The 22965-nt window shown below is 42.3% G+C and overlaps 1 pseudogene; it reads left to right on the top strand.

Moving 5' to 3' along the window:
- The window catches only part of LOC102876509, a 53283-nt pseudogene extending 30636 nt beyond the window's left edge, over positions 1 to 22647 (top strand).
- The last annotated feature ends 318 nt before the right edge of the window (positions 22648 to 22965 follow it).

Genomic DNA, 22965 nt, shown 5'->3' on the forward strand with positions numbered 1-22965 from the left:
TTCAGAGTCTCTTCTGACATCCATTTTGGTCTTTGCTTCCTCTTCTGTCTTTGCACTGACTGTTTGCACTCTTCCTGGATGATACCTTGATATCTTCCCACAACTGATCTGGTCTTCGCTCATTAGTGTTCAAGGCCTCAAACCTGTTCCTGAGATGGTTCTCAAATTCAGATGGGATAGACTCAAAGTTATATTTTGGTTCCCGTGGATTTGGTTTCATTTACCTCATCTTCAGCTTGAGCTTGCATGTGAGTAGTTGGTGGTCTCTTCCACAATCAGCTCTTGGCCTAGTTTTCACAGCTGATATAGAGCTTCTCCAGTGGTTCTTTCCACAGATGTAGTCGATCTGATTCCTATGCATGCTATCAGGTGAAATCTATGTATATAACCTGCATTTATGTCTCTTAAAAAAACTTAATTTACAATGAATAAGTCACTGATTATGCAAAATTCAGTCATTCTATCTCCAGCTCCATTTCTGTCATTGAGTCCATGTTTTCCAACTACTGAATCTTCTCTGTTCCCAGCTTTTGCATTTCAGTCACCCATTATTATCAATGCATCTTGATTGTATGTTTGATCAATCTCTGACTGTAAAAGTCAGTAGAAATCTATTTACTCTTCCTTAGCTCTGGTTGTTGATAGTGGTATTAACTGGACTTCCTTGTATGCGTATGGATATTATCCTGTCACTCACAGTAGCAGTGGCAAAGTTTAGCAGGGCAGCAAGCAATAAGCGTTAGAGAAGTTGTGGAGAGATAGAAACTCTCATACGCTGTTCATAGGATTGTAAAATGGTATAAACACTCTGGAAGGCAGTTTGGTGTTTCTTCAAAAAGCTGAATGTATAAATTCCATATGATCTAGCTATTCCACTGCTTGGAGTCAATCATGAGAAAATGAGAACTGAGGCATAAACAGACATTTGTACACCGATGTTCACAGTAGCATTATTCACAACTGCAAGAACATGGAAACAGCCCCAATGTCCAACCACTAGCCAATGGATTGAGAAATTGTGGTGCATTCACTTGATTTAATACTATGCAGCACTCAACAACAATGATTTAGAAAATTACTACATAACTTGGAAGAGACTGGAGAACATTATGCTGAGTGAACTAACTCGGTCTCATAAAAACAAATACTGCATAAAACCATTATTGTAAAAATAGAAGGATAACTAGTAAAACGTGTTTGGGGATCCAAGGTGAAAATCAGTGGGAGTAGAGGGGGAGGAAATCATAGGGTCATACAATTTTATTGATGAAGGGAGTGGGTAAAGGAAATGGGAAAGATCTAGCATGGATCTGGAAAAATGAAGTAATGGTGGATATATTTCAATGGTAATTTCTTTTGTAAAATATAATGAGTGGGGATGATTGTATGAAACACAATGTGAAGGAAGGATTGTGTGAAACACAGTGCGTATGAATTTTGTATGCAAACCAATATAAAATGAAAATTGGGGAAAAAGTTGTCATCAGAATGAGTCAATAGAACTTTAGTCAAGGCCCGTAGTGAGAATACCTCCATGGGAATCCTTTCTTTACTGAGTCATTTTGTAATATTGTTACAGCATCCTTTGATATCCAGTGTCTGGTGGCCTGGTGGGCAAGGAGTGGTGTGGCCTTTCCATAGAGAGGAGATTCGAATCCATCAGTCCCTGTGTGGGGGAAAGATGGGCAATCTCTTCCTGCATGCTTTAAAGCCTTTGGAAACTTACTGGAGGGTCAGCTATGAGTCAATACTCACTTAACGGCACATGCAAACAACAGCAGCCTTTGAGAAGACCTGTGGACTTATTAGGTGCCATTCAATCATTTTTTTAAAAAATTGTATTAATTTTAATGAACGTTTACAGAGATTTTGGATTTTCATTCACTCATTGATGCACTTTTCTCCCTGCCCATCCTTTCCCCCCAGTTCGCTTTTCTCTTTGAAAAGTATGGCAAGAAGCTGCACTGCAATCTCAGAGGTACATGGTTCAAATCCACCAGATGCTCTGCTGGAAAAGGAGGAACAATCTCCTCCTGTATCAGTCAGATCTGATTTGACGGTACACACAAAAAATAATGAAATAAAATAAAAATTTAAAAAAACCAAAAAAAAAAGAAAAATTCCTTCATTGGTTTACAATCACACACACACACACACACACACACACACACACACACACACACACACACACCGAGTACACTCCACTGTCAGAACCATCATACACAATCATATATCTTTTTTAAACTGTTATCTCCCTCATCTGTTTCAACACAGTCTACATAATTTTTCTCAGTCTCACACATTTGATCATTTTTCACTGGTAGCAACCCTGCGCACAAGCAAACAAGCCTACCCAGTGCTGTGCCATCCTCACAGACTCATCAAGTTAGAAGTTGGGATGTATTGATCCATTAGCCCGTGTCAGTCCGTCTCACTGATAGCCTTCCTCTTTTCCTGAGCCTCTGTTTTACCAGTTACGATGTCTTCCCCCAGGGACTGGTCCCTCCGTCCCAAGCACGTAAGACAAAGGCTTACCATACCCTGCTTCTCAGGAGCATTCTGGCTGTACTTCCTCTAAGACAGGTTTGTTTATTCTTCCGACAGTCCTTGATGTACTCAGTACTCCTCATCTACACCGTCATTCAAACGCACCAATTCTTCAGTCTTTCTTATTCATCGTCCAGCTTTTACATGCATAGGAAGCTACAAAAATATCATGGCTTGGGTCACTCACACACACCTTAGTCCTCAAGAGGACATCATTACTCTTAGAGACTTTAGAAAGGGACATCTTCCCCAGCCGATTGGCTCAATACAATAGTTTTAGTTTGGTTTCTTGGCTGTGGCTTCCATGGGCCATGGGTGTTGATTGTGGATCCCCAAGATTTAGTATTGCTAATCCAATTATTACTAATTTATGTTGGACTGAGGCTAAATGTCAAGAAGACAAAGATTCTCACCACTGGACCAATTGGTAGCATCAGGATGGATGTCGAAGAGATTGAGATTGTTTACAGCTTCAGTTTGCTCGGCTCCACGGTCAACACTCCTGGCACCAGCAGCCAGGAAATCAAAAAACATATTGCGATTGGAAAGTCTGTGGTTAGGGACCTCTCTATAGTACTCAAGAGCAACGGTGTCTCTCTGGAGACTAAGGTGAGTCTGACAGGCCATGGTCTTTGCAATCACTTGTTATGCATCAGAGAGTTGGACAATGACTAGGGAGGACAGAAGGAGAATTGATGCCTTTGAGCTGCGGTGCTGGAGAAGAGTATTGAATGTACCATGGACTGCCAAGAAAACAAACAGATTCATCCGGGAGAGGGTTAAACCAAGCTACTCCTTGGAGGCAAGGATTCTGGGGCTTCGTCTGACATACTTTGGACATGTTGCAAGGAGGGACAGGTCCTTGGAGAGGGACATCATGCTTGGGACGGTGAAGGGACAGCACAGGAGGGGAAGACCCTCTATGAGGTGGATTGATTCAGTGACTGGGGTAATCGGGATGGGTGTGTCAGAGGCAATGCGATTGGCACAGGATAGAGCAGGGTTTAGGGCTGTTGTACATAGGGTCGCTATGAGTTGCAAACCATTCGACGGCACATAACAACAACAACATATTGCTATTACTCACTAATTGCTGTCAAGTCAGTGACCCTCCATGGGGCTTCTGAGGCTGTAAAACACACAGGAGGAGGTTGCCTGTCTTTCTCCTCAGAGCTGTGGGTCGATCCAAACGGCCAGAGAGGCTTGGCCTTCGGGTGGTCAAGGCCTATGGACCGCACCACCAGAGCTCCCTAATGTGATGATAGGAGTAAGTATCACTGCATGGGCACTGGAAGGCCTAAATCACATGGAAACACTACTGCAACAGACACCATGGTTTGTAGAATCATCACATTTCACAGAAAGTCTCTACACTATGCAGAATCCGTGAGAGAAAGCAGTTTCACTCACAGGACTGAAGGAGCCACAGCCCTCCTCCACAGAGACCTCTGTTAGAGGAAACTGCTGAAGGAAGCATTTCCCAGGCGCGACGGGCCAACCAGCTTCTGGTGAAAAATGAAAACAGAGAACACCACATAACATGCCTAGTGCAATGACAAAGGAAGCCTTGTCCTCCTTTTATTCTTAAATAGAAAACTGCAAAAGCTGGTTTTGTGTAAAATAAGAAATATAGATATTTCTCTTTGTCCTTTTATTTGAATTAACAGTTCCAAATTTATAATTAGTTAATGCAATTAATTACTGACAGTGTCTGATCAACCCCTTATGTTATATTACTTTCTCTTCACCCAGATTATCTATTTATTACTTTTACTCCCCTCGACTCTCAACGTCTCATCCCTGGTACCCATCCAAGAATGATTCGATCTACGTGTAAACCTTTCTTTAACTTTTTATAATAGTGGTTTAATCCAATAATTATCTTTTTGTGACTGACTTAAGTCACTAAATTTCATTTGTTCTTGATTCAGCCACGTTGTTCAATAGTTCTTGAATTCTTAATCATTTTTCAGTGATCATAACACCCCTCTGTGTGAAGGCACCCTAAGCTGTTTGGGGGTTTTTAGCCATTTGTCTCTTGATAGGTAAGCGGGTCACTTCCATCTCTTTGCTATTATAATTAATGCTGCAATAATCATGCATACGAGTATGTCAGTTTGTGTCACAGCATTTGCTTCTTTGGGATATGTATCTAGTAGTGGGATTGCTGGCAGCAAATGGCATTTCCACCCCCAACTTTCTTCTTTTTTAAAATTTGTTTTTATTTTATTATTTTGTGTGTGTGTGTGTGTGTGTGTGTGTGTACCATCAAATCAGATCTGACTGGCACAGGAGGAGATTGTCCTTCCTTCTCCAGCACAGCCCATGGTGGATTCGAACTGCATACTTCTGGGATTGCAGTGCATACTCCCAACTTTCTGAGGAAGCACCAAACTGCTTTCCACAGTGGTTGCACCATTTCAATTTCCCATCAGCCACACCTTTGTTGTGTTTTGTTATATGTCTTATAAAGTGTTGTTGGGGGTGGAGAAGGATGGGCAATCTCCTCCTGTGTGATTAACTGCCTCTGAAAACCCACTGGAGGGTCAGTTATGGGTCAGTGCCTACTATATGGTACACAACAATAATTGTTGCTGGGGTGATATGAGACGTAAACATGAATTTATTCACCTGGACTTTTTTTTTTACATTCTCTCTCCAACTGGACAACTGTCCTCATTCAAGAGAAGTTCCTTCCTTTCTGTATGAAGTTTGTCCTCCATGAAGTTTGTGGGCATCCCCTTTCCTGGGGAGCAAGCTGGCTGGCTGGCAGAACTTTTCGTCTCTCTCCTCTATCCACACTGCAGGCAGAGGTCACAGTGCCCACAATGCTGCCCGTTACCAGAGAAGCCCCAGACACACATGTTTGAGGGTTGTGTTGACCTCTGGCTCTTAAACCTCTGAGAGTTTCATTTAAAAGGAAGTACAAGGAATTGGGTGAGATGAGGAAGCCCCTGGTGGAATATGTGGGTTGGAGCTATAAGTTTCCAGCTCAGTCTAACTGAAGGGCAATGTTATCTCATAGATGTGAACTCACTTGGGACTATGTGTTGGTTTCTAAACATAAATTCCTACCAGAAAGAACTGAAGATATTTGGCATATAATAGGTTTTACTGGTGCAACTGATTAATCACTCAACTAGTAGGCAAAAGGTTGGTGGTTTGAGCCCAGAGAGATGTCTCACATACTTTGGGCATGTTATTTAGGAAGGCCAGGCCCTGGAGACGGACAGACATCATGCTTGGTGAAGTACAAGGGGAGAAAGAGAGAGGAAGACCCTCAACTAAATGGGGTGACACAGCAACTGCAGTAGTGGGGTCAAGGTGGGCAGCAGGTGTGGGACTGGCACAGCATCAGGAAGAGCTTCAATCTGTTGTGCACACGGTCACTATAATTTTGAGTTGGCTCATTGGCAACTCAGTAAGCACCTTCGCTACCAGCAATCAGGAGATCAGGAGACATATTGTACTGAATAAGACTGTAGTCAGGAACTTCTTCAAATTACTGAGGAGCAATGATGTCCATTGGAAGACTAAGGTGTGCCTGCTTCAGGCCATGGTCTTTTGAATCATTTGCTATACATCTGAGAGTTGGACAATGAATAAAAATGACAGAAGAACTGATACTTTCAAGTTGCAGTGTTGGAGAAGAATACTGAGTATCCCATGGATTGTCATAAGAACAAACAGATGTGTCCTGGAGAAAGCATAGCCAGAGTGCTCCTTGAAAGCAAAGATGGTGAAGCTTCATCTCATATATTTTGGGCATGTTGATAGGAGAAACTATTCTTTAGGAAAGAACATCATGCTTGGAAAAGCAGAGGGTAAGAGAATGAGAGGAAGACCCTCAATGAAGTGTATTGAAACAGTGTCAGTATCAAAGGACTCAAGTGTGGCAGACATGGTGAGGATGGCACAGGATAGGTCAGGGTTCAGATCTGTTGTTCCTAGGATCACCATGACCTAAGAACAACATTGGCAACAAACCACAACAAAAGACCGACTTTGGAAAGTAGGCCTGGTTGATTATCTGTCTCCAAAAGGCCACAGCCTTGAAAACGCCATGGAGCAGTTCCACTCTGCACACCTGAAGTCGCCAAGATCAGGGTTGACTCAGCAGCAATCCAGAGCAGCAGCAGATTTGAGTTAGCAATGCCTCGTGTACCAGAATGGAATCGAAGCTCTGGTGGCCTTGTGGTAAGAAACTGCTCTACAATTCCAAAGGCATGTGGTTCGAGTCCACCAGCTGCTCCATGGGAGAAGGATGGGCAATCTCCTCCTGGGTGACTTATGGCCTCTGAGAACTGTCTGGAGGGTCAGCTATGAGTCGGCTCCTACCTGATGGCACACAAGAACAACAACAAGTGTGCCAAAAAAGCACAAGCATGCTCAAAGGTGAAATTATGTGCCTGTTAGGGGCCATCATGTTGATTCTGATGCATAATGACTCTTCACACAATGGAATGAAACACTTCCCAGGCCTGTGCCAGCCTCACAATCATTGCTGGGTGTGAGTGCATTGTTACAGCCATCACACGAAGGCACCTAGGAAAGGGTATGACTGTTGCCATTCTAGATGGCATGTGCACACTCACGTTTATCACAGCTTTATTCATAACAGTAATGAAGTGGAAACAACCATTTATCTATCAATGGAAAAATGGCTAAAGAAACCAGGATACGATTACACAATGGGGCATCGTGTATCACATTCCAGCAATCAATGGACGTTGACAGCTGTTGATCCTCATCTTTAATCTTGCCACACCAGCAAATACAGACCTTTGACTGGGTGACAGCTTTACTCCGTTCACATCCGTCAGGAAGACACTGGAGGAGGCCTCTCTTCCCCTGATGCATTTTGAGTGTCTTCCATCCTGAGGGGCTCATCTTCCGGCCCCATATCAAACAGCATTCTGTTGTTGTTCATAGGATTTTAGAAATGAATGGCCAAGCTTGCTTTGTTTACGAAGTCTGAGCCTTGTGTTGGGATGTTGGGTGGCATCACTGAATTAATGTTAGGGTTTTTTTAGGTGAGCTAATAGTGTTATGGTGACAGAAAAGAATGTTCCCAGTGTGGGTGATGCAAAGATGCAGCCTTTAGAGGTAAAATGTTACAGTGAGAACAGCCTGTTTTCAACAAAAGGAAGTGAGTGTGTGTATATATATAGGCAAATACACCGAGGGAGGAAATGGGTGTAGCAAGATGTTGGTGAATCTGTGTGAGGGTTTCTGGTAGTGTACTGTTTTTCAGCTTTCTTGTGGGTTTGTAGCTTCTCAAAACAAAACCAAAAGAAAGTGTTTTTTAAAGCTTAAACAAGAGAATAGGAAATAAAGATAACTCTTAAGAAACTTTTTTTAAGAGATATTTCCTTTTTCCAAGACCTTCCATGGTTCTTTCCCATTAACTCTTTCATGTTATAAAGTGATTGTTACACTTTAGCACTGGGATTCAGGGATGGATGGCATTTATAGGGGCAACAGGAAATGAAATATTCTATCATTTGCCTTCAGAGAATGGAAGCTTATCTCTAATGGGCTTTTCTTGTTTCAAGATGCAACTATTTAGAAAATCCTGAGAGGCACTGAGTGATACAAACATGAACGCCAAAATGTTCTCTGCTTTCAAGAAGCTTAGAATTGAACACATAAAATTTGATTCAACATTTTTTGAGTGGCTATTACGAGCTAAATAAAACATTAGAGATATATATTAATTATTTATAACACACAACCCCTACCTTTCAGAGAACTCTCCTCTTTGGAGAAGCACATATATTAACTTTACTATTATAAGATACAGTAACTGCAGAAATAGGCTTGTAGAGATGGTGAAGTTGGCACAGGACAGGACAGAGTTCACATTTGTTGTTCAAAGGGTCAGTCACTATGTGTCATTCTCCATTCAATGATACCTAACAACAACTATAAGATAAAGGACTTCTGGTGGGCGAGTGGTAAGGAGTTGTGTCAGCAGCTGCAAGGTACAGAGTTCAAATCCACCCACTGCTCTCTGGCAGAAAGATGGACAATCTCCTCCCATACCATTAGGGGCAGCTGCAGTTTGGTTCCGACTCAACAGTAAACAACAACAAAAATGCTATTAAGATAATATTTGGGGGAAAACTTGATCACATTCCAAAAGTTATGATCAAATATTCAAGGACTGCTTAAAAACAAAGGGGACTCAGGAGTATAGCTTCAGGGGAGTTCAAGGCCAACTGGCACAACATTGTCCACAAAGAATGTGTGTTACAGCCTCCTCTGGTGAATAGAAATGGGGTTCTAGAAACCATGCAAGTGACCACTTAAGGCAGCTACTGATCTCTACTTCTCCTCAGCAAAGAAGACTGAAGAAAATAAAGATAATTAGGCCAAAGGTTAAACAGACAAGACTCTCATCTTCCACAACATGTTGTTGGTGATGTTAAGTAACTGTTGAACTGACAGCAACTCATAGTAACATGATGCATGAAGAAGAGATCTAACACTTGCCATCTCCTACACCATTCTCATGATCTCATTACGCTCAAGCCCGCTGTAATAGTCCTGTATCAATCGATCTTGTTGAGAATCCTCCATTCTTCCTCTGACTACCTTTCCCAGAATGATGTGTCTCTCCAAAGATAGATTCCTTCCTGAGAATATACTCAACATAAATGAGAAGTTTCACCACCCTTGCTGTAAGGAACTCTCTGGATGCATTTCACTCAAGACAGATTCATTTGTTCTTTTGAAGTTCGTGGTATATTCAATATTTTTCCCCAACACCCCAATTCAAAGGTATTGATTCTTCTTGAGTCCAATTTATTCATTGTCCAATTTTCAGATTAACATGAAGCAATTGAAAATACCACGGCTTGGATTAGGTGCACCTTAATTAATCTTTAAACTGACGTTCTTGCTCTTTAAAACTTTGGGGAAGTTCCTGGAAGCTTATTTTCTCAATGCAATATTGCTTTTGATTTCTTGACTGCTGTTAAAATGGGTAAAGTTACTATGGATGTAGATCCAAATAGGCCAAATCATTGGTCATTTCAATCTTTTCTCCACCTATTAAAATGTTTTCTGTTTGTCCAGTAATGAAGACTTGTTTTCTTGATGTTGAGATGTCACCCATATTGATGGCTTTGATCTTCTGTTGTAAGTGCTTGAAATTTTTTTCACCTTGTACAAGCAAGGTTGTATCATCTGCATAACATAGGTTGCTAATGAGTCTTCCTCTAATCCTGATGCCACATTCTTCTCCTATAGTCTACTTCCTCAAATGATTTGCCCAGCATTCAGAGTGAATAAAAATGGACAAAGGGTACATCCCTGATGCACACCCTTCCTGATTTTAGACCATGCAGTATTTCTTTGTTCTGTTTGGACAGCCACTTCTTAGTCTATGCAAAGGTTTCAAAACAAGCACAATTAAGTATTCATCCTGGGATTACTATGCTTCTTAAAGTTAGCTATAATTTGTTATGATCCACATATCAAACACCTTTGAATAGTCAATAAAACACAAATTGGCCTCTTTCTGATATTCTCTGCTTTTAGCCAAGATCCATTTGATATCAGCAATGATATCCCTTATGCCATGGCCTCTTTTTGAGCTGGAATTTCTGGCAGTTCCTTGTCAATGTATTGTTCCAGCCATTAGATAAAGACATCACGCTTGGAAGGATGAAGGGACAGTGCAGGGGAGGAAGACCCAGAATGAGATGGGTTGTCACAATGACTGGGGCAATGGGGGAAGGTGAGCCAGTGTCAGTGAGACTGGCTCAGCACAGGGCAGGATTCAGAGCCATTGCATTGTGCATAGGATCACTATGAGTTGAGTTTCAGGCAACTCAATAGCACTTGACAACAACAAAACAATAAGATTTTACTTGCATATGATATTGTTTGATAATTTCCATAGTTTGCTTAATCATCGTTTTGGGATTGCGAACAAATATGGATTTCTTCTAGGCAGTTGACCAGGTGGCTATCTTCCACATTTCCTGGCATAGACTGGTGGGCATATCCACACCACCTTTGTTCCTGAAGCACGTCAACTGGCATTTCATTAATTTCTGGAATCTTGGGAGTGGGGATGAACCAGAGCGGAGATGGACCAGAGCAGGGACAGACCAGAGTAGGGACAGATTGGAGCAGGGGCAGTGGGCTGTCCAAAGCAGGCTTCTGAAGCAGGCCACCAAAAGCAGATTTGACAGCTAGAATTTGAGTAAGGTCCCATTGCATTCCCAATCAGCTACAGTTTGCATGCAAGCCCACCTACTGTGCATCTGCACACATGCCTTATGCATAGTGTGAGTCTCCACACATGTGCTGTGCCCAGGCCCTTGGCCCATGCCCTGTGCCCTGGGCCTGTGCCCCACGCCCATGCCCCACACCCACGCCTCTATGCTTTGCTTTACATCTCCTTACATCCAATCAGATAACTGCCTTCAGAAAGACTTGGTCTGCAGCAGTTATAAACAGAGCAGGCTGATTTCACAGTCCCTGAACGGAAATGTCCCTGCTGCACCATCATCTGAGCAGTCACGTCAAATCAAGAACCTATCATGCCTCAGGCATGAAAAACTCTACCACAGCAATATCACGAAAGAAGCAGGATACATCACACCCTACACAGGCCAAAGCAAGATGTCACCCCCCAAAAAAGTGACACAATATCAATGTGTCAGAGATGGTCAGATTGGCTCAAGATAGATCAAAGTTCAGAGCTATTGTTCATAGTCTCACTATGAGTCATAGTTGACTCAAAAGCACATCACAACAACAACAACAGAATTAATAGGACTCCATTGTATATGTATGGATAGTATCCTATCATTCATAGTATTGTACTGAAGGATGGATCATGAAACAATCCTATTTTACAATGAATGCCATACCATTCTTCTTCTGTTTATAATTACTGGCATAACAGATCATGATTCTGATTCAAAATGGCCAATACCAGTCCATCTCAGCTTGTTAATTAATGCCTAGGATGTTAACCTTTATGTATTCTGTTTCATTTTTTTACAACATCCAACTTTCCTAGATACATGATTCTTACATTCCATGTTCCAATTATTAACGAATATTTTGTGGCTGTTGCTCCTCATTTTGAGTCTTGCCACATCAGCAAATAGGGGAAAGCTTTATTTCATGTGCACCACTATGGTTGATCCAACTTTGAGAGGGCAGCTCTTCCCCAGTCACATTTTCAGTTCTTCCAACATGAGGAGTTCATCTTAGGACAGTATATCCAACAACATTCTTCAATTTTCCATAAGGTTTTCAGATGTCTGTTTTTTCAGAGGTAAAGGTCAGTCCTACTTCTTAGTCCATATTAGTCTTGAAACTCCACTGGAATCTGTCCACCTCGGGTAACCTTGCTGGTATTTGAACTATCAGTTGTTCCAGAATTACAGCAACCACAATGGAATTCCAATCTTGAGCCAATGGAAGTCATCACAGTAAAGAAAACTGTCAAATGAGTGACCCTGAACCAGAAGAACTACATAATGTCCAGCTGCCCTTACTGAGTCTTCTGAAAGGGATCATAATAGCAGATCCTTGGCCAGAGGGAGAGAAAAATGGGGAACAAAACTAAAAAAAAATGTTTTTAAAGAACATGTCTATTGTTCAGCTAGAGACTGGCAGAACCCCTAAGACTATAGTCTTTAGTCTTCTTTAAAGCCCAGACTTGAACTTGCTCCCTTCAATCAATTTTCACACAAAACCTAGACTGGGTTACAAGGTGAGTGCTCACACTAGGAAGACAGCACTCTCTGGAACAACCAACATCTTGAGGTCAAAGGGGCAACATAGAAACCAAGGACAAAGTCCAGGAGCCAGGGAGAGATCAGAGGGAGGCAAGTATGGAACTGGAAAAACACAGAGGTGAAGAAGGATGAGTGATGTTCGTAACATGGTGGAGACTGTACAAATATCCAATGGCACTAAGCAAAATGTGTATGAGCTATTGGCTGAAAAATTAATTTGTGCTGTAAACCTTTACCCAAATCAAAGACTCTCTCTCTCTCTCTCTCTCACACACACACACACACAAACACAATCAATCAATCAATCAATAAATCAATCAATCAACAATGAGGGTTTGAAGCAGGTCAGAAAGTTCACCAAAGTGGTAAGCATTTGAAGCAAATTAAATAGATGCCCAGAGCATGACAGCATTAGGAAAGAAAAGGTTTTATAAAAGCATAGTTCTCCTGTTTACGACACTAAAGGTCATCTTATTAAATTTTAGAACTTGCGTGTTGGGTAATCACACATTTCTTGTTTTCAGAGCTTGTAACCATGTCTTCCACTGTAACTACTGTTGAAAATCAGCTTGTCTTGCCTCACATGATTGTACATAAGGACCGGGTTCTCTGAACATTTGAAACTTGTCGTTTTGGGGAACAACAGAGAAGATCAATGAGCATGCCCTGTTTCCAATAGTCCAGGGCCCCCATTGTCTCAATTGTCTCAGAAGGATTGCTATTTTTTTCCAGCACACACTGTCTCAGAAGATGTATGTATTCTGACATAATCATCAGCCAAGTAAAATTATTTTGCTTTAAGTTCCTGATGAGGTGGCGGGGTTTTTTGTGTATGTGTTTTGTTACTTTGTTTGTTTCAAAGTTAGTAAGAGTCCATTCTTTTCACACATCGTGTTTTGATTCAGGGTTGCCATCCCCCACAATGTAACACTCTTCTTCCCACTCTCTCCCTTTGTTTCCCATGTCCATTCATCCTTCTTTCTTCCTTCTTTCTGCCTTCTGAACTTTCCTCCTGGGCAAAACCTGCACTCGTGATCCCCTGTGACTGAGTACATGTCTCCCTGCTACTGTTTTTGTGTCCTGGGGTCTAGCCCGCCTCCACTCTTGAAGGATGTAGAAGGGGTACAGTTTGGAAGTTCCACCAGTCTCTTACAGTCACGTAAGCCTGGTACTTTTTATCATTTTACATTTTTTTCTCACTCTACCTTCTGATTGTGATGTCCTGCCGAGTGGTGGTGCCCTGCCACCACCCGCCTCTTCTGGTCTCAGGGTCATGGAGAATTCCCTATGAAGTTATAGAGAAACTGAAATGAAACGGACTGATGTCCAATCAGTTCTGACTCACAGCAACCCTACACAACAGAGTAGGCCTGCCCCGATAGGTTTTCCAAGGCTGTTCATCATTACCAGGGCAGACTGCCTCATCTCTTTCTCACAGCATGACTGTCGATCCTTCAGGACTTTAAAGAGATCCTGGGCAGCACATTTGCCCAAGGCAATATGTCATTTGACTTCTTAACGAATCAGTCCTTGGGGTTGATTTTGGATCCGAGGGTCCTAATACTACATTTTAAAAAATTATATACTTCCAGAGAACTTTGTAGCACAATCTTTAAATGCCAGCTTGATAACCTAGAGACCAGCAGTTCAAATGTAGCAGCCATTTCGCAGATTGGAAGAAAGGTGAGTCAGTCTGCTTCTTGGGGTGAATTCAAACTACCAATCTCGTAATAACTCAACTCATAATATCCTATGTCACTAGAGTACCTTCAGTATCTTAAATTTTGTAACTAAGCCTTGAGTTGCAATATTGAAGGATTTTATGGGTTAAAATATTTGATTCATACTGAAAACTTCAAAAGAAGATGGGAGAAATATGGAGAATCACTGTACCCAAAAGAAGTGGTTGACAACTATCTCAAGGGTAGCACAAGATCAAAAACCAATGATAGTGAAAGAAGAAGTTCAAGCTACACTGAAGACACTGATGAAACACGAGACTCTAGGAATTAACAGAATACCAATTGACTGTTTAAACAAATGGATGCAGCACTAGATGTGCTCACATGTCTATGCCAAGATATTTAGAAGACTGTGACCTGTCTAAGAGACTGGAAGATGCGCTTATTTCCATTCCAAAGAAAGTCCATTCAACAGAATGAAGAAATATAACAAGTAGACATTATCACTATCATATGCAAGTAAAATATTGCTGAAGATCATTTAAAAACAGCTGGATTAGGATATCGATAGAGAATTGCCAGAAATTCAAAGTGGATTCAGAAAAAGCTGCAGGACAATTGATGTCATGACTGGCATCAGATGGATATTTGCTGAGAGCAAAGAGTCCCAGAACAATGATTACCTGTTTTATTTACCAGGGAAAGACATTTGGTTGTGTGAATCATGGCAAATTTCGTGTAACATGGTACAGAATGGAAATCTCACACATAAATGTTCTCATATGAAACTTGTACATAGACCAAGAAGCAGTTGTTTGAAAACAAAAAGAGGATACTCCATGGTTTAAAGTCAGAGTTGCATCCTTTCACCATACCCACTGAATCTCCACATGGAGCAAATAACCCAAGAAGGACTTTATGAGGAAGAGTGTGGCATCAGAATTGGATTAGAGAGACTAACTAACAGTAAGGGCCCCAGGAGTGGATTCACTGTGTTATATGTACTGTAAGTTTGGTGGTTTGAGTGCCCTAGCATCTCCAAGATAGAAAGGTAAACAAGCTCCTTTTGTAAATCAAAAGATTAATTGTATTGGGTAAAACTGCTGTCAGGGACCTTCCCAGAGTACGGAGAAGCGACGATGTCAGTCTAGAGACAAAGGTGAGCCGAATCCAGGCCATAGTCTTTGCAAATACTTGCTCTGCCTCAGAGAGCTAGATAATGATGAAGGATGACAGGAGAAGAATCGAAGCCTTTGGGCTGTGGTGCTGGAAAAGAGTATTGAACATACCATGGACTTCAAAGACAACAAATAGGTCTGTCTTGGAGAGGGTGAAACCAAGTCTCTCCTTGGAGGCTAGGATTTTGAAGCTCTGTCTCACTTACTCTGGGCACATGGCCAGAAGAGACCGGTCCTTGGAAAAGGACATCTTGCTCATAAGGATAGAGGGAAAGTAAGAGGGAGAGGAAAATCCTGGAAGACATGGATTGATACAGTAACTAGGGAAATAGGGGTTGGTGTGTCAGAGTCAGATTGGCTTAGGACAGGGCAGGCTTCAGAGCTGTTGTACATAGGGTCACTACAAATCAGAATAGACTCATAGCTGACCCTCTGTTGGATTTCTGAGGCTATAAATTTCAAGGGAGGAGATTGCCCATCTTTCTTCAAGAGAACAGCTTATAGATTCAAACCACTAGAGAGGTGTGACTTTTGGGTTTTCAACACAACTTCCTGTGGACTGCACCACCAGAGCTCCCAAAATCCAATAGAGGGTTATTCTTGAGTTGGAAATAATCTTATGGCAATAGGTTTGGTTTGGGTTTAAATGCAGATAATGCAGCTTTGCATGCTGAAGGAGAAAAGTACTTGGAGCATTTAATGAAGAAACCCAGAAATCCTTATTGTGGATTCTACTTCAACATAAAGACAAGAAAAATACTCTCAACAGAACCAATAAGCAATATTATAATAAGTGAACAAAAGTTTGACAATGTCAACTATTCCATTTTACATGGATCCACAATCAATGCCAAGACAAGTCTTGGAGAAAGTGCATCCAAAGGACTCCTTAAAAGCAAAGACGATAAAGCCTTGTCTCACATACTTTGGGCATGTTGCTAGGAGAAGCTATTCCCTGGAGAGGGAAATCATGCTTGGAAAGGTGGAGTGACAATGAGGAGAGGAAGACCCTCAACCAGGTGGATGGACACAGAGACTGCAGCTTGAGTATGGCAGAACTGATGAGGATGGCACAGGATAGGACAGGGCGCCAATCTGTTTTTCATAGAGTTGGAGTGAGTTGTACTAGATCCCATGGCACCTAACAACAACAACAACAACAACAATCAGTGCTAAAGGAAGCAGCTGTCGGTAAAGTAATTGAGGTTTTGCAGTGGACATTGTGCTGACAAGGAACTCTTTAGAGTGTTAAAGAGCAAAGGCTGCACTTGAAGGACTAAGGTAGACTTTGTATGCATGCAAAAGCTGGGCAATGGATAAAGACTGAGGAAGAATTGATGCCTCTGGATTACAGTGTTGCAGAAGAACACTGAATGGATTGCTGGAAGAAGGAAGACATGAGTACTGGAGGATGTGTGGCCAGAGGCCCTTAAAAGTGAAGGCAGTGACATTTAGGTTATAGCTATCAAGGAGAGACTTCTTCTTCTTCTTCTTGTTGTTAAGTACCATTGAGTCGTAGATGACTCATGGTGACTCTGTGAACGAAAGACCTGAACACTTGCATAAATTTCCTCCTTTCTCCAGGTTCATAGGATTTTCAAAGGCAAGCTATTTCGGAAGTGGATGCTACTCCTGTTTCCAAGTTTGTTTTAACTGGGGAGCTCCACCAAACACTGTCTGCCACGGGTAACCGTTATCACATTTGAAACATCAGTGTTACGGTGTTCAGCATCACAGCAACCACATGTTACCTCTGTACAGCAAGTGGACAGACCAGGGCTGTATGACCTAGAAGAATGTTTCACCAAAAACAATTAAAACCAGTCCTGAGGGCTGCAGATTAAAATCACCCACCTTTGGCTTGGTAGCATCACTTTCTGTCCACTGGGCCAGCAGAGCTCTCTCTATGGTGGTGTTGTTGTTGTTAAGCGATAGAACTTGTGAAAGGACATCGTGCCTGGTAAAGGAGAGGACCAGCATTAGGGAGGAAGGCCCTCAATGAGACGGATTGAGGCAGAGGCTGCAACAGTGAAGATCAACGTAGCCCTAACAATGCGGATGGGACAGATCTGGGCACTGCTTCATACTTAGGCTCTATAGGAATTGGAATGAACTTAACAGCACAAAACAGCAACAACTACACTTTTTTTATCACGAAAGCAAAAACTCTTACTACTGGACCAATAGGCAACATCATGATAGATGGAGAAAATATTGAAACTGTAAACAACTTCATCTTACTTGGATCCACAATCAACAACCTTGGTAACCACAGTCAGGAAATCATGGAATGTATTGCACTGGGCAAGTCTGTGGTTAGGGACCTCTCCAAATTATTGAGAAGTAATGATGTCAGTTTGTGGACTAAGGTACATGTGAGGTCTTTGAGTGGTGGTGTTGAAGAAAAGTACTGAACATCCCATGGACTGCCAAAAGAACAAATGAATATGTCTTGGAGAAAGTGCAACCACAGTTCTCTTTGGAGACAAGATGAGAAAGCTTCACCTTATGTACTTTGGGTGTGTTGCTAAGAGGGGCTATGTCTTGTAGAGGGACATGATTCTTGGAAGGATGGAGGGTCATTTAAGGTAAGGAAGACTCTCAACCAAGTGGCTTGACACGGTGACTGCTACAATGGGCTCTAGTGTGTCAGGAAGTGTGAGGATGGCACAAGGTAGGACAGGGATCATATCTGTTGTTCAAAAGGTCACTGAAGGTTGTACTCAACTCCACAGCACCTAACAACAACAACAACATTGAGAAAGAGTTGAAAGTTGCAACACAAGTAAAGCCAAATTAGCAGCTTTGGAGGGGGGAGAGATTGAGATTATGGGTAACCTCAGCTCACTTGGTTCCAACAATCAACATTCTTGGCACCAGCCATCAGGAAATCAAAAGACACCATGATTCACAAGCAACTCGATGGCGTGTAACAACTACTTAGCTCTTTGTGCTCCTAGGGCATCCCCCCAGGAGCAGTGGTGTACATTTTGGGTGAGAAAAAAGGCAGTGGTAGGAGGGTTTTGAAGAAAAGAGGGAAATACTTGCATTTATGTTTTGTAAAGACCCCGAGGCTGAATGAGGAGAACAGACTATGTGGGAGAAGGAGCAAGACTGGGGCCAAAGGAGACCTGAGAAGGAGGCCCTTTTTGCCTTGGCCTGTGGTCTCCAGAAGGACTTCTGACTCTTCCCTGGAGCCTGGCCCTGGACCCTTCTCCCCGCTCCAAGTCTTAGCTGCGCTCCTTCCACGCCCTCCACCAGGAATTCCTTCCTTGCTGCCTATTCAAGTGCTACAAGACTCTTGGAAGATCAGCTCACAGCCCAGTTCCCTCCTTTGGGCCGTCCCAGCCATACTGTCCTATCTACTACTTTGGATCACCTGAAGCACCCAGTGGTGCCTCAGTAGAAAGGCTTGAAGATCTACTTCCAAAAAAATCCCAGCCACTGGAAGGCACCTGGAGCACAACTCCGCGGTGATGCACAGGGGTCACCAGGAATCAGAGTCAGCTCACTGGTGCCTGGTAGACTGCTCCCCAACTTGGGCTTCACTCTCGATGTGCTTCCTTCTGTGGATATTTAGATTTCCATGGGCCTTTGTCTGATCTCCAGAAAGCTCTGATGGACGACTGGGTGAGGAGTTGCGCTGTCATTCCAAAGGTAAGTGTTTCAAATCCACCAGTGGCTCCAATGGGCAATCCCGTCTCACGGGATTACAGTCTCTAGAATGAGGCTGGAGGGTCAATTTTGAGTCAGTTCCAACTCAATAGCACTGATTTTGCATTTGTTATCTGTTCGCTGAACTTCAGCAAAGTTGAGTTTGAGACTTAGTATTTACAGATCAACTGAGCTCCTGATAGCTTAGTCCTGTGACCGTTTCTGGTCTCCGGTGGCTCAAATGTACCATCTGATCCTTGGAAGAAAAAGAAGTGGTCTCCCATTGCGACTCACAGCCCTGGGAAGCTGGTGGGGGTTCACCATGCATCAGAACTAACTTGATAGCAATGACCTGGGTTTTAATGTCCCAAGTAGGTACGATGCTGGAGTTATTGGGTAATGGAGGAGTCTGCCCTAAAGAAACCCTAGTAATCAAGGCATTACTCATGCAAAAAAGAAGAGAGGATGTTGTACCAGTGTGTGCTGAGGAGGATATGCAGGGAGATCAGATTGTACAAGACATCACAGGAAGCAGGAAGGAGATGCCTTCATGATCCTGTGATTACACTGCTAGGAATATACCCCAAGGGAAATAGAACTGAGACACAGAGATTTGTACACCAGTATTCCTAGCAGCATTATTTATAAGAGTAAGAAAATAGAGACAGCCCAAATGTCCATCAACAAAAGAACGGATTGAGAAACTGTGACATATTTACCTGATGGGATACTATGCAGCACTCAGGAGGAACAATTTTTAAAAATACTATATATGGTAGAGGCTGGAAAGCATTATACTAAATGAACTAATTCAGTCTCATAAGGGCAAATAGTGCATAAGACCATTATTTTAAAAATAGGACAACTAGTAAAATGTGTATAAAAAAAAACTCTAAGGGAGGAAGAGAGGTCGAAAGAAGCTGAGAACAAGAAGAGGGGAAATTATGGGGTCACAGAGTTTGGTGGGTGGAGGGAGGGGGGTAAAGGAATTAGGAAAGATCCAGTGGAGACCTGAAAACGCGGAGTAATAATGGGCATAGGTCAATGACGATTAACTTCACAGAACCGATGTATGGGAATGAGCAGATGACACGCACTGTGAATGAAGGAATGCATGAAACAATGTATAATATATATGAGTGAAAACAATGTATATGAATTTTTTATGCAAACTATATAAAAGAAAATGGATAAAATAATATGGTGAAGAGAAAGGACCTTAGCACCCAGAACAAGGTGGTGAGAGGATGTGATCAAAGGCTACTATCAGCCTTGCACACAGCCTGGCCTGATGGAAGCCTTGCTTGGATCTTCAGAAAGGCATGCACAGTTTTATGTTCTCAGCGGAGAACAACCTTCACCTCAAGGGCCATAAATCTGGGTGTTTGAGGCTGATCTACCAGTCCTCCTGGTGCAGCTGCAGATTCCTGCTCCCCGGGAGGTGCTTGTTTGACTTGTTCTTTAAATGAAAGGAACATAAATAACAAGCAACAAAATGGAATTTTGGGGTGTATGGTGTATCAATGTTGGTGCATGAATGGACTCCTGTAACTACCACTATCTGGTTACAGAACGGATTTATTTCCCAAATAACTTCCTTTTGCTCTTTCTTTGCAGTTAGACCCTCCTCTGACCCTAAAACCCCGAAACCAGACACCTGGCTCTCTCCATCACAGTAGTTCCAGTCTTTTGAAGAGTACCATTTATTTGTGTGTGTGTGTGTGTGTGTGTTTTCCTACTGTGATTTGTGTGGAAGTTTACAAAGCAAACTGGTTTCTGTTCAACCCTCTGTACGCATTGTTTCACGATATTCATTGCAATATCCAGGTTTAACCACACTTGTCCACATTTCCCATTTCCTTCCTGTGACTCTCCTTTCCATTAATCCTGCTGCTTCCTGCCTGCTGAGTTTAATTGCTGTTGTGGTCATTAGGTGCCATCGAGTTCACTATGATTTAGTGACTCAATGAACAACAGCTCTGACCCTTTTCCATCCTGCATCGTCTTGTCTCTGATAGGCTTGAGGTCAGTGTCACAATCCTCGTGTTAATCCATCTCCTTAAGTGTCTTCCTCTTTTTCTGATCTTCCACCTTCCCCAACATGCTCTCTTTCCCCCAGGAATAACCCTCCTGACAACATGCCCAAAATTTTTTGTTTTTTTTATTAATGATTTTGTAATGCAACATATATATCTTTTATAGCATATTCTTTCTGTTTAATTTATCCCCCCATTCATTCATTGTTGCACATTTTCCTCCCTGCCCACCCCTCCTCCCAGTTAGTTTTTCTCTTTGAAGAAAAAAAATTATTTTATTGTTATACACTCCCTCCCCAGTCCACAGTCCACTTTAATATGCATTTCTTTTCTGTAATCTTGTCATGAAAATAATACCTAATCCTATATTCCTTTAAATAGTTCTCTCCCTCACCTGCTTCAATGCATTATACATTATTTATCCCATCTTTCTCAGTCTCTTTCCAACTCTGATAACAGTACAGCATTTGTCCTTTTGTGACTGAGATATTTCACTCAGCATAACGTCCCCCAGGGCCACTCATTCTGTATAATATTTCATGAGTTCCTTGTTTTTCAATGCACGGTAGTATTCCATTGTGTGAATATACCACAGCTTCTGTATCCATTTGTTTGATAGGATGCCCGAAGTTTGTAAGATAAGTTTCACCACCTTTATGTGTAAGAAGCACTCCAGTCACACACCATCCACACAAAGCAGATTTCTTTGTTCTTTTGGCAAATATTCATGGGATATTCAGTACTCTTAACCACCACCCAAGTCAAAGGCATCGGTTCACCAGAGGAGCCTCTGGGACCCAGTAGATCGAAGTTACTGGGCCTGTCTCCAGAGGGAGTCATGACCCAGATGTGGAATAGTAAATAGGGGTGGACTTGAGAGCTTCCACAGTGCTTCCTATGGTGGTGCTGGTGGCACACGCAGTCCCTGGGGGGCTTTGGATAGTCCACCCCTTCTCAGGCTGAAAAGAAAACAAGACCCAGAGCCCAGCACGTAGTACCTTGCACCTTATCTCAGCTGTTCTCTGCCGCTCTGGTTGATGAAGTCTTCAGAATTGGCAATGTTGAGATTAGATTTCATAAGCAGGAGCGGCATCCACTTCCGAAATGGCTTGCCTCCGGAAACTCTATGTGCGAACAGTGCTCAGGCCGTTCGTTCATAGATAGGGTGGCTATGAGTCGTCTACGACTCGGCGGCACCAAACAACAAACAACTGTGGGGATAATCAGACATGCAGAAAAGGCACCAATCAACATTGTTTACAAAATAGATGACATAACAGCTGCAACCAGCGGGTTGACACAGATGATACAAGTAGTTAAAACACTACTGTTCCTCCAGAAACAGTGCAACAGTGAAAGTGGCCGGCCACCTGAGATCTTTTCAGAACAAAAAAAAAGTCTAGTGGCCTTTAAAAATCATGGCCTCGGAGGATATGAAGGAGTTCACCACACATATTCTGAAAGTAGTCAATGCACATGATTTTGAAAAAATATCACAGCCAGCTCTCTCAGCAGGGAGAGTGCCCGTTGGCAAATGCTGGAATGGGTGAGGCAGAGAACACCTTTGTTCCAGCAAATGGCCTTCCTGTGACCCTAAACCAGGTGCTGAATTTGATTAAAGCTTGCTCAGGACCTGAAGGCTGGAACTTTCAGGATCTCAAAGTGCAGCTCAAACACATGAATGTAGCCGTCGTGAAGCAAGCTGTGGGTTTTCTTAGCAAAGTGGGATACATCTATTCCATTGTTAGATGATGATCATTATAAGCTCAAAGGTGCAGAATAACCAGATCTAATTGGAGACCCGTAATATTTTGCAGCTGAATTTGATTTCACATTCTGTTATCTGTGCAAATATTTAGTCAATGGACTCTAGGAAGTAGGTTTCATCTATAAACATTCTCTCCATGTTATTGAAATTTACTGTTTGATACAGTTACTGTATTTTTGAAGTTCAGAGGTGGGTGGGCATTCGACAGGGATGTTAATGCAGAGTGGAATTACTTGGAAAGGTGACAATAAGCTAGTTAAACATCAAGATGGATGGATTTGGGAGAGGGACACTGTCAGAAGGATTGGACGGTGTTACCTAAACTTCCAGGAG

The sequence above is a fragment of the Elephantulus edwardii genome, unplaced genomic scaffold (assembly GCF_000299155.1).
Source record: "Elephantulus edwardii isolate Elephantulus edwardi_28Jun2011 unplaced genomic scaffold, EleEdw1.0 scaffold00153, whole genome shotgun sequence".
In the NCBI taxonomy this organism is placed as follows: domain Eukaryota; kingdom Metazoa; phylum Chordata; class Mammalia; order Macroscelidea; family Macroscelididae; genus Elephantulus; species Elephantulus edwardii.